The sequence below is a fragment of the Coffea arabica genome, chromosome 3e, assembly GCF_036785885.1.
Source record: "Coffea arabica cultivar ET-39 chromosome 3e, Coffea Arabica ET-39 HiFi, whole genome shotgun sequence".
Taxonomy (NCBI): domain Eukaryota; kingdom Viridiplantae; phylum Streptophyta; class Magnoliopsida; order Gentianales; family Rubiaceae; genus Coffea; species Coffea arabica.
Genome location: NC_092315.1, coordinates 20803754 through 20817417, shown reverse-complemented (window position 1 = coordinate 20817417; position 13664 = coordinate 20803754). Strand labels below are relative to the sequence as shown.

General features: G+C 33.1%; 1 long non-coding RNA gene across 1 annotated transcript; it reads left to right on the top strand.

The window, feature by feature from the left end:
- Positions 1-7719: 7719 nt before the first annotated feature.
- Positions 7720-9632, top strand: LOC113703041 (uncharacterized). Its single transcript, XR_011842260.1, has 3 exons — positions 7720-7988; positions 8094-8207; positions 9323-9632. It is a non-coding gene; the product is annotated as an uncharacterized lncRNA (long non-coding RNA).
- Positions 9633-13664: the final 4032 nt, after the last annotated feature.

Below are 13664 nucleotides of genomic sequence, written 5' to 3'. Positions count from 1 at the left end.
CCTCCAAACGAGCACAAGCATACGTGCATACGCTTTAATTTTTACCCCTCATTTTTTTTCCTTTTAGTGGCTTGTCACGCCACTCCACCCTGTTAGGATTTTAGGCGACCCACTTGGACGTGTGATCGTGACACGACATGTGCGTAGCACGATCCGAGGGGTCACTCAATCTTCCACTTTAAGCTTTGGGTTGATAGCCTTTAGCTTTTAGTCGAAGGTTGATGATTTTTTATAGATTCACTCAGACATGTAGCCGTGACACGACGTGTGCGTAGCAATGTCTGGGGAATCGCTCGAGCCACCGACAAAGAACCTTGGGATTGATGACCCTTGGTTTCCAAGTCTGAAGGCTCGGGGACCTAAAACCTATCGAGTCTAGCTGTATTAGTGAGCCAATACCTCATGCATCCATGATAGCTTGCCTAGGGTAGAGTCTGTCTTGCCCTATTAGGGACACTATTCACAAGGGGAGGGGTCCAACCTTTTTCTCCCTTTATTGCTTTATTTCTTTGTATTGATTTCGTTGCTACAATGTAATATGTGTATTTATCTGGCTGAACTAACTTTTCTTGGTTTTGTGTCCCCATTGCATTCACAAACTCTAGCAAATAAGAGGTCTGGCATGACCTTCTTTTAGAACCTACCCTTGTAGACAGGCTATTGCACGTTTAAGAAATTTTGGTATATTTCGTTCATAAATTAATAATGTCACGTCATTTTAGGCTCACCCTGGCAAATAAAGGGTCCCTTAGGTCATGTTTCATTTCAATTGCGTATTTACGCGCTTTGATAAAATTGCATCATGCATAAATCATAGAAAGGGAATGCCATTTAGGGGATCCCGTGTTAGGAATAAGCCACCTTGTGTTTCGGATACTTAATCCAAGGAGACTTGCACGTTTACATTTTGTACCATCCAAAGGGGTAGTGCACAAGGTAAGGTAGGATCCGATCATTTTTATAGAGCGATCTTTGGAATATGAGCGTCTAATAATCACTTCTTGGCCACTTTATCAAAATTGGTAAAAATCCCTGGCGTAAAGGACATTAATTGGAACAAATTCACCAATATTTCATCACTGATGAGACGATAAATAAATTGATGCCAAAATCTGATATTAGAAGGCTCATAGACTAATGCATCGCAATAAATTTTTGAAACTACCAATAAGCCGTCAATTCCATTCAATCCATTGGACTATTTTATTCATCAATTTCATCCAGTCCATTTTATCAATTTTAGGGCAACTCGGTCGTTTTTGAATAATTCATCCTTTCACTCGATCGGTTTGATCAACTGATTTCATTCAATTCATTTGATTAGTTTAATTCATTCTTAGGGTTATCCATTCAATTTTGAATAAATAATCAAATTTCATTCAATGCATTTGACCATTTTACCCCTTTTTAAGGTGATTCGGTCAATTTTTGAATAAATCATCAATTTCATCCAACCTAGTCTACTAACTAGGGTTTTAATGTCAAATTTCAGATTGAAACACCTAGTTGTTTTAAGAAGATCACCCATTGCATTTTTATTTGATTTGGATAAATTAGGGTTTTAATCTGTGTTAGGAAATTTCAAACTCGTCAAGGTTAAATTAATTCTTGTGCCAATCAAAATCAATCATTCTTTCGGAGTTGTCCTCATTTTGTTGGAGAGCTCCCGCTGTTCAATTGGTCCAAAATTTCCAAATTACTTTCTAATCAAATGTCGATAAGTTGATCGGATCCATCAGGTATGGTATCGTGCCTACCTCAGAGGATTACATCATTCTAGGCCTACCCTTGGCACAAAAAGGGCTCCCCCATAGGACATGCATCCGAATTTTTTGGATATTTACTAACTCGTGTCTTTTTCTTTTCCTTTTCTTTATTTTTGTTGGAATAGCTAAGCAAAGGCTAAATCTAAAGGCAATTCCTTTCAAAATTCTCAGGGAATATTTAAACATAGCTTCTCGTCGAAACTCCATCATAACGCGATCCCGTAGTCGAGCCCAGAGGAATCGTGTAAACATGAGCTCGCAACCGGAGCAATCAGATAGGTCTGCTACTATCGTCCAACCTGAGACTACGAGTTTGGGGGTTCAGCTGACTGAAATGCTTACTAAGTTCGGTGAGATGGCTACCGAGATGGCGGCCCAAAGGAAATTGATTGACGAGCTGATTAGCAACGGAGTTCAACCTGAACCTGTACCCGTCAGGCAGCCAGAACAAGAGCCATTTGTCATCCCTCCGACTCAAACCACTATTACTCCATCCTTCCCTATTCCACCCGAAGGAACTTTCACCTACCCCACCATAAATTTGCCATACACTTACCCTCCTAATTCTTCATTTTTCCCTACTCACATGCAAGGCCCACAACCACAAATCACTTCGAATATACCCCCCGAGCCGCATGCCTTTTATCACGCCACTGCAGAGCCTTTCCTACCAGACCACACTGTCCAAGCTAAACCAGAAGTAGGAGAATCTTCTGCTCCTATAGATATGAAGTTGCTCAAGCGCCTTGACCGTTTTGATGAATTCATGAGGAAAAGTCAAGGGTTAAACAAGCAAGGATGAATTCATGATGAATTCATGAGCCTTTCTGGTTTTTGTTTGGCTGTTCGAGTATCATCCGCTGTAAGGTACAGGGTCATAGCAGGCTGGAATTTGCAGAATGCATGAGTTCCTTCGTGTTTTATTTGCATGATTTCCTTATGTGTTTTGTTTCTTTGAACGCCAAATTACTGCTTTGTGTTGTTAGTTTAAAGATTGAAGATTAGATCAAGAAAACTTCGATTAAAGCATGTGTGCAGAACCTGTTCTTTCCTTGTTTTCTAGTCGAGTCTTAAGTCTATTTTGGCCGAGTGAAAGTGAGTTTCTTTTGCTGCATTTTCTTTATTGTTCTCGGCTGGGAGTAGGGGTAGGCAACCATGTTTGATCAGTGTGCGTTTGGCATTTCATTTGCGTGAGTTTGAAGCTGCAGAATTCGTAGCAAAGTAAAAAGCTGTTGCATTCTTATTGCTGTCTTCTTTTCCATGGCTGTTCAATGAATCTTTACACTTAAGTTGCATGCTTAATCTTAGGTTGAAGGGAAGAAATGGAATGATTTGATGTTGGGTGTGTATGTTAGGGGCTGAAATGTTTAAATCATGTTCAAATGCTTGCTGGAAAAGAGCAAGCCAGGCTTGCCAAACCTTTTGCACAGAATTTTCCAGCCTTGGCATGATTTTTCTTCTATGTTTTGGTTTGTTTGAATGTTGAAATTGTGTGTTATGATGCTTAGATTAGTTTTGGAGGTTTGGTTGAAAGGTTTTTGATCAAGATTGGTGTTCAAGTTGACATGTACTTGCGGAAATGGTAGTTTGCAGTAGCCTTCATGTTTTAGTTGCAGAAACAAGTTTCCTACGTGGGTTGCATGCATTTTGCATGAATAATTTCTAGAATTTTTGCCTTTCCAGAATTTTAGTCCAACGCTAGACCCTTAGGGATTGCCCTCGGTAGTTCATACTTGCATGTTTCACTACATTTCATGCATTTTTCTTAGTTTTCAAACATTTGGCATGCCCCGCCAACCCTTTCCCCTTCATTTTAGACTTTTGCATCTTCATGCTAGTTATAGGGTACATTTGCTTGAGGGTCCCCTTTTGGTAAGGGAAACGAGCGAGTGTGGCTACAAAATAGCCTTAGCACGCTAGTTTTTCCTTCTAATCAAAGGGAAAATCAAAGTCGTGAAATTAGGAGTCATTCCCGTACCCGACTTGATGCATTCCTCTAGGTTCATGCATCTTCATCTTATCATATCACTTTTTTCATTTTTTATTCACATTTTTTTCACTACTTATGTTTTTCGCAATCCACATGCCATGTTCACACACTTTCCCTATCACTTATTTATTTTCTACCTCACAAATTACACCCAATTGCACTTATATGTATTTACTATTATATTTTCATCCATTTGCACACAAACACCTTTATTTTTCCAATTTACACACATGCACTTGTCTTACATTCGCACACATGCACGTTTTCTTACATTTTCACACTTGCACTCATATTTGAGTCTTCATTTGCATCATTCGCGACCTCTATGAGGACTTTTTCTTATTGGCCACCACAACTCATGTGGTTGGGACCAAAAAGCCTCGTAAGAGACATTTTAGATTTAGGATTGCATTTCTTTTTCATACTCATTAGTCATATCCAACATGCAACGCATGTTTTGGATAGAAAAATTAGGAAAAGAGGAGCTAAGTCACGCAACTAGCTTTGCCCAGGGTAAGGGAGTGCCTTAGGCTTTGCCTTTGCCTTCTCCCTTATCAAATGTGACCCCCGATCCCTTTCTTTGGTTACGTAGACCTAAAAGTTCTTTAAAAAGGGGTTTGTTTACTTTTTTCCAAAAAATCACTTTTTGGGTGACTTGGTACACCCTAACTCTATATCAAGTGGCGACTCCATTTTCCATTCAAAACCCTTTTTGAACTTTGTTTGGCCAAACCGTCGAATTTTCAAGTCCCACGGCCTTTTATTTTCATACATGTTCACATACCACACACTACTTTCACACACCATTTCAAAAAGTGGGGCGCGACAATAACTAATCGTTAATTTAAGAAATTTGCAACTACAAAAGTCAAATATCCAAAATTTAGTAGCCTGTTTAAATTACAATTTTCACAATTCAACGTACCTTATTGTCATAATATATTTTACTCTCACAATCATTTACAAAGTATAAAGGGATTAGAAAATAAATAATTTTTTAATAAAAAATTAATTCAAAAGTAGTTAATTCACACACACACGCATACATATATACATATATATATTCTCATAATATAAACTAAAATTATAAAAAAAATTAGGAGGGCTAACTTTTTTTTACACAAATATTTACACAATATGAATTAAAATTTTTAAAACTTTGGGAAGAAGGGACCTATGGCCCCGATTAGCCCCTATTAGTTTGGGAGTGTTTGGATAGCAGATTTTTTCAAATAATATTTTGTTTACATCATAAACACATTTTTCAACCCACCTTTTTATCTCACATACATCATATCACAAAAAGTACTATTGTAATTATTTCAAATAATATTTTAAACAACACTCTATCCAAACAAATTTCAATAGCGTCTTAGTTCCAAACCTGCAAGATTACAAAAGAGAAAATAACTGATCACAAAATGAATTTTACACTATGGTGATCCCACCCAAATGTAGTTATTTCACGCACACACCCACACATATATACTTATATATATTCTCATAATATAAACTAAAATTATAATAAATTTGGAGGACCTGTTTTATTTTACACAAATATTTATATAATATGAATTAAAATTTTTAAAACTTGGGGAGGAGGGCTATGACCTCCATAAGCCCCTATTGGTTCCATTATTGATTTCAATGGCATCTTAATTTCAAACCTACAAGATTACAAAGAAAAAAAATAACTAATCACAAAGCGAATCTCACACCATAGTGATCCCAATGAAATCTTTTAAAAAGATTCAGCAAGTTTACTTCAAAAAAAATACAAGTCTTGTTGAACTTTTTTTGTAGTACGAATTCTTCAAAATTCAATAGAATTAATTAAACCACCAATATTAATTTTTATACTAAAAGTTGATTGGTATAAAAAATGTTCGCACCTTTGTACAAGATTATCAAATCGAATGCATAATGTTGGTAAGTATTTCATTTTAAAATCAAATAAAACATGCAATTACATTTATTTCTATCCATATATTATTCATTTTCTAATATAAATTATTATTATTATTTTAAGATCCATCTTCCGTAAAAACACAATTCTTGAATGATTTATAGTTTTTGTCATATTTTGAACTATTGTTAGACAAATCTTAAATTTTAATTATGTTGGTATAATTTTTTTCAAATTAAAATGGTATAATTTTTTAATTTATTTTAATAATGTAAGCACCGTGCGTAGCACGGATATTCACATTAGTTGTCCTTGTATGACCGAACCTGAGAGTTTGAGCATGTTTTGGTTGAATGTTATAATTCAAAATTTGGGGTTTGGAGGGAATAGGTTATATCCATTGTAGTCAAAACTCAAACAAATGTGGAAATAAGCCTGGTTGTCACAACGAACTATATATAGTGGATTTTTTTATTTATTTGCACAATGCTACCTTATTTTTACATGCATCAGAATGAATTGATTACAAGTTGTATTTGCTTGCCTTTTGCTAGAATTTTGGCTAATTAACAAATTATACTAATTGTAGAAAAGTAAGTTTGTAATCATTTTCAATTTTTGAAAAATTTGAAAGTTTGGATAACAATAACAACAAATCTTCCTAGTTACATGTAGAATGTCACTTGTTTCTATATCACAATTTTTATAACTTAACACCTATGAATATAATAAGATAAAATTATTATTTTATAATACGATAAAATTTTATTATTTTCTAAGGTTATGTGAAAGGTCAAAATATTTTTCACAAAATATTTTAAAATATATAAGTACAAAAGAATATTAAATTATACATATAATCATGCATTATACAAGTACGTTACGAGTACTTATTAACTAATGTACTAAATTTTAATCATTTATAAAATATTTTATTGTTATTTCAAATAAGCTTCCTAGTATTCATTTGGTATAAGCCATAAAGGATTGAGTGATTTGAGTCAGCTACTTCTGTGTTAATTTTGACTGTAGTTAACAAACTCAATGATTTAGTCCGTCTAACTTAGGTTAGTGGGAAAATGGGTCACAGTTGGCTGGAATAAAATTGTAATAAACTCGTTTTTCAATAAAAAAAATGAACTCTTTATGACTTTTCTCCATTATAAGAACAGAGTACCATTTTCCTAAAAAATAATTGTTTATCAGATAAAATAAAAATAAACTCATTTTTCAATAAAATCCTAACTCTTTATGCCTTTCTTCTATTATAAGAACCGTGTACCCATTTTGCCATAAACAAATTTATTTATCGGATAAAAAAATTTATTTATCAAAAAAATAAAAATGAACCCGTTTCTCAATAAAACATCAGCTCTTTATGGCTTTCCTCCCTTATAAGAAAAGAGTATCCATTTTGCCATAAACAAATTTGTTTATCGAATAAAATAAAAATAAACTCTTTTTTCAATAAAAAAACCAGTTCTTTATGACTTTCCTCCATTATAAGAATATAGTACCCATTTTTCTAAAAAAAATATTATTTATCGAATAAAATAAAAATGAACCCGTTTTTCAATAAAACACAAGTTTTTTATAGTTTTCCTCTATTATAAGAACACAGTACCCATTTTTTCATAAATAAATTTATTTATCGGATGAAAAAATAAATATATTTTTCAATAAAACACCAGTTCTTTATGGTTTTCCTCCGTTCACTACAACAAAAAAGAGTATTAGCGACAACAATTTTAGCAAGAAGTAGAAAGCTTGACGCTCTTAAGAGGCTTATAGCAAGGAAAAGGACAATACCTCACCAAAAATTGGAACCATCATATACTCTGCGAGGGCAAGTACTTTTCTCACTTAAAATTCTCGCCAAAAGGAGCGCGGGAAAGCTTCCCTCCAAATACTGATTCTAGTGGGCCAAAGTTTCTATGTTATTGGTGAGAAATCATGGGTGCTTTTTTGTGAAAATTTCAAAATTTTGCTCCCTTCCAATTTTTAGCAGAGTCGCGCATTGAAAATTTTTTAACCATTCCCGGCACAGCACTTGTCAAGCCTAGCACCACATGAATTCCAAACCTTCCATACTTGCAAGGCTACTTTCCCAAATATTGTTCTCAGATCAGAGCCCTCGAAAGTTCAATCGCAACCTCCCCTGCACCTTTCTCCTTCTATCTCTCTTTCCTTCTCTATCAATTTTCAGTTCCCGTAGACATATGGTTCCCCTCTTCCTCTCTGGCATCCAGATCTGAATTTATACAATCAAGGACACACTTTAAAAACCCTTCCGATGCAATGGCAGACTTCAAGGAAAAGCGATGGTGTAGGTTTTTAAATATGTTATTTTCATCTCTGTTTTGTCAATTGCCTTTTTTTTTGCATTTTTGGTCAATTTAACAATCGCAAGATAAACTTTTTGAAATTGTAGGCTTCTACTTCAGTGGATTAGAGTGAATGGGCATCTCAGTTGGAGTAGAGAAAGGGGTCTTACTGGAAGGCAAAATGAAAACGGGCCGTCAAAATTTCAGATCTAAGATTTCAGGTAGTCTCCAAACATATTTTCATACTAGAATTCTTCCTTCCACGATTTGATTTTTCCCCAATTCTTCCTTCCATGATTTGATTTTTCCCCTGCTTTGTCGTATTGTTCAATCTCCTCTCTTTACCACTCTCGCTCCCATTCCTCTGTACCTCTCGTTGCCCAGCCCTAGTTGTCCCCTTTTGTTGTTCCAAACCCCCTGTATCTTACATAATTTTTGAATGCTAAACACTAATTATGACATGTTCTAAGATTTAAGCCTTATTTATTCGGTGACTTAACTGAAATTTTGGATGATTTTCTACTCCGGTTGGTGATTAGGATTGATGGTGTAGGTGATTTTGCTTGTCTTTGGACTGGTTTGTGATGGTTCATCATTATCTATTGTTTTGTGTTTCGGTGTTGTAGGACCATTCTTGAAGCATATTTTTTCCCTTCCTTTGGGCTAATTCTAATGCTTTCATTGCGCTGCATGTGATTCTTTTAGGTGATAACTTCTCCTCCTCCTGAATGTTTGTGCAAGTTTTAATGCCTTTGGTCTTTTTGCTTTTTGATGATTTAATTTTTTGTTTATTTCTTAACTAAAGATCTAGTAAATAGAATATAGTTTTCTTTTAAGTGAACATACTGGACAAAAATAATAAGGATTAGAAAAAAAAGATCTCATTGGCTATTTGCACCTTGGAAGCCTTGTTGGCAGTAAAATCTAATTCCTTTTTCCAAGTTCATTTCATGCTTTCCAAGTCCGAATGTTACTTAGCTACTTCTCAATTTTGAATGAGCTGCAATGGGTGAATGCATTTCTTTTTTTGTGTTAAAGGAAACAGCCTTGGCGTTACTTTACAATTGGTTTCTTGTCAATTGGGGTCATAATGATTTATTCATTTTAAGTACATGCTACCAACTTGTAGTTTAAAATTCAGTTCACATTTTGTACTTGTGGTTAATAAAAGTGATCCTTAGCATTTCTTTTAAAGTCCCTCATTTTCATTTCTTTTCATGCAACAATATGAGGATCAATGTCTTAGTTGATATATGTAGGCTAATGCAGGTTTAATTTATCTAACTACCAATGTAAATTTCTGTTTAATAATTTTTTTTTCCATTGGACTTTGTAGGTTGATGGTGGATTGTAGTAAACCTGGCTATGAAGCTCTTACAAGCTACTTCGATTATGGACTTCGCCAATTAATGCAAACATGATGCTCATTGTATATCGGCACAGGGTCTATCTTAGCATTTTTTATCCCTAGCAATTTTGGTTATACATATTAAAGCCTAATTAGGATTTGATTTGAGTATCTTTGTGCTTTGTACTATTGATAGTATTGGTTGTAATATATTGTTGCTCGTTTTGTATTTGTAATGAAAAATTGGTTTGTTATTTCGTATACAAATTTTGCTATATCTCAATATTGACATTAATGATACTTCTTGCTAAAAAAATGGTTAAAAAAAAAGTAGCAACTACAGTCACAAAGCTGCTTTCGGCAACTTTCTTGCAAGAAAATCATTTAGCTGCATTTGATCGTCTTTGCTAAGGGGTCGATGGTTTCCAATAAAACACCAATTCTTTGTGACTTTCCTCTATAAATTTTCTATTTTTCCTTTTTTCACTGAAGTAATTTATTACTTGGATAAAATCAGAAACTCCATTATGAAAAAAGGTTTGGAGGGAATAAGTTGTAAGCAATCCATAACAATTACCGCCCCTACACACATGTGAAGGAACAGGGGCCATGACAATTTGCTACATGTACCGTGCAAATCTTATACCATTGAAAATCACATTGAGATGTGGGCCACCATTGAAGCAACACCATTCAATACCTGTGGAAGTAGCGTCCAACTGAACAGAAAGGTACAAGTGATGCATCTTCTCCAACAAGAATCACTGGCGCCAATCTTATCATTATCGGAACACCATCCAACTATCACCCACTTTCCCTCTAAGTTAGACGGACTAAATCATTGAGTTTGTTAACCATAATCTAAATTAATCCAGCAGCAGTTGATTCAAATCACTGAATCCTTGCACCGTCAGCTCCTCCATTTGTTGTATGTCCATGCACCGTAGCCTCTCCTATAAGAACTTTACACAATAACCTTCTCTCTTGCATGCCCATAGAACCGTGTTTTTTTCTTAAAATGAAAGAAAGCCATAAAGAGCTGTTGTTTATAGAAAAATGGGTATACTTTTATTTTATTCGATAAATAAATTTGTTTATGACAAAATAGACACTCTTTTCTTATAATGGAGAAAAGCCATAAAGAGTTAGTGTTTTATTGAAAAATGAGTTTATTTTTATTTTATCCGATAAACAAATTCCTTTTTGCCTTCAAAATGAGTACTCTGTTCTTATAATGGAGGAAAGTCATAAAGAGCTGGTGTTTTATTGAAAAAACGGGTTTATTTTTATTTTATCTGATAAATAAATTTGTTTATGAAAAAATGGGTACTCTGTTCTTAAAATGGAGGAAAGTCATAAAGAGCTGGTCTTTTATTAAAAAAAGGGTTTATTTTTATTTTATTCGATAAATAAATTTATTTATGGGAAAATGGGTACTTTATTCTTATAATGGAGGAAAGCCATAAAGAGTTGGTCTTTTATTGAAAAATAGATTTATTTTTATTTTATCTGATAAATAAATTTATTTATGAGAAAATGGGTACTCTGTTCTTATAATGGAGGAAAATCATAAAGAGCTGGTCTTTTATTAGAAAATGAATTTATTTTTATTTTATTCGATAAATAAATTTAATTATGAAAAAATGGGTACTCTGTTCTTATAATGGAGAAAAGCCATAAAGAGCTAGCCTTTATGGGAAAGTGATACTTTACGGAAAGTGACCACGATTTGGTTTATGAAATAATCCCAAATAAAAATTTAGAATGAATTTATTTGTTTTGAAAGTTGTATAACAGTAGTTAAAACTCCAGAGATTGGCAAAAAAAATTTTGGGGTTGCAGAAAGGCAGAGGGAAGAAGGAGAAGAATTAAGCTTTTTGTCCGTTGCAATTATTCCATTAAAAATGGCTCCATTCGGTTTTACCCATTTTTTGTTGGGTAAAATCGTTGGTTCTAACGATCAATTCTTCATTTCTCGTTAATTGTGCTTAATTGGCCAAAATTACGAAACTTTGAGGATGCAATATGTTTGGGGTGAAACTTTGAGGATAAAATTGGCCAATCACCCAAACTTTGAGGATGAAAAGTGCATTTTTTCCTATAAGATATTTAATGAAATGTTATTTCTTGTCTTAATTTTAGTTATGACTATACTACATATTTATTAAATAGACATACCTTTATAATTAAAGTTAATATTTGATATTTAAGATGCCATATATTTAAATAGATGAAAATTATTTTGAACATAACATATTAAAATAATTTTATTTGTCAATCATTTTGGCCCTCCCTCCAAGGAAAAAATCTTGGCTTCGTCATTGCCTAGGAGGAAATTGGGGTCTATTGCTAACAAAAGATTGTGAAAATTTACCTTTATATCCTAATTATTTAAAAAAATCTAATGAACAAATTTTGCAAAAGAAACCTTGTTTCTTACCAACAAATTAAGTAACTAATAAAATCACCTTTAATATTGCTTTAACATATTTAATTTATGTTAAATACAAATTTTACCAGTTTCTCTTTTGTAAAAATATAAGTGTATAACTTTTTCAATTTTAGTTACAAACATTTATGTATTTTACATAAATGTAGTGATTCAAAGTAAAATGCTCATAAATAACTAGTATTTTGTTGATGTAATGCAAACAAATCCATAAAGAGCTGGTATGTTATCGGCGCAATCTTTTTTACTTTCACATATTTAAAATTTGTTAAATGCAAAATCTACTAGTTTTCCTTTCGTAAAAATATAAGTATAATACTTTTTCAATTTTAGTTACAAACATTTATGTATTTTACATAAATGTAATGATTCAGAGTAAAATACCCATAAATAGTTAGTATTTTGTTGATGTAATGCAAAAAACTCATAAAGAGCTGGTATGTTATGGGCAAAACTTTTTTACTTTCACATATTTAAAATTTGTTAAATACAAAATTTACTAGTTTCCCTTTCATAAAAATATTAGTGTAACACATTTTCAATTTTAGTTACAAACATTTATGTATTTTACATAAATATAATGATTCAGAGTAAAATGCCCATAAATAACTAGTATTTTGTTGATGTAATGCAAAAAAATCATAAAGAGGGGGTATGTTATGGGCAATATGTTTTTTACTTTCACAAAAATTAGTTTATGTTAAATACAGGACAACCAATTTTCCTTTCGTAAAAATATTAGTGTAACAGTTTTTCAATTTTAGTTATAAATATTTATGTATTTTACATAAATGTAATGATTCAAAGTAAAATGCCCATAAATAGATAGTATTTTGTTGATGTAATGCCCATAATCGGGAGAATCAATTGGAATTCACTGTTCCTCAATCTTGGACGCTTTATGTAAAGTAGAGATATTTGTATTCAATTAAATGTGAAACAGGCAACAATCTGTCTTCCCACAAACCCAGTTTTCACAAATGTTAATATTTTACTAATATAACAATTAAAATCAATTTTAATAATTCAAATTTAGTAGGTTAGATAAAAGTTGTTAGAAAAGTGAGAAATCAAAAGAAAAATAACTCAAATTTATTAAAAGTCCAAAAAGGATTCAGTACTTCAGCTTTAGAAGTCCTTTAAATGACTATATATTAGAACGTCTATAATCAAAATAAATTAGATAATTAAAAAACTTAATATTTTAAACATTTATTTTCTTAAGTTTCACTTCTTAAAGGCTCTCAACTCGTTATTCAATAATGACCATATGTTGCTTCAAAGTCAAGTATGGCTGTGTTTAGTACTGCTTACGCTTCCTTTTCGGTGTTTTATTCGTAGACCCATTATATTTATGTTAATTCCGTCACACCCCAATACATTTCCAGCTTCTACAGTATGCAATATTTCCCCATCCCCCAACGGGTTTATAGGTCACCACTTGCTTTTGTAGAAATATTCCCTTCATCCTCCATACATGTCAGGTTCTTTGCCATATTCTTTACCTTTCCACGTTCCTGCTTCTTTGCCATATTCTTTACCTTTCCACACCTGTTTTGGATTAGCTGAATACACTACAGAATTTACCTCTATGTATCCAATTATACAGATGTTTTGCAATGGATAGGATAATGTTATCAGGTTGGGTTGAATTTCACACGTGGACCGCTGTACTCTTTTGACACGTGATCGATCGAGGATTACTAGCTGCTTTTTCAGACATGTGGGGCCATATAGCCGAACATATCAGACTTTCAATTAGAAATACAGATACGGCTATTGAATTCAATTTTCAATTTTCAATTTTTCCCTCTTACCTCAAGGTAATTTTGGCCGTCCATCCTGAAATTTGAATTAAAATTTCTTGGGTAAAGTATAAAA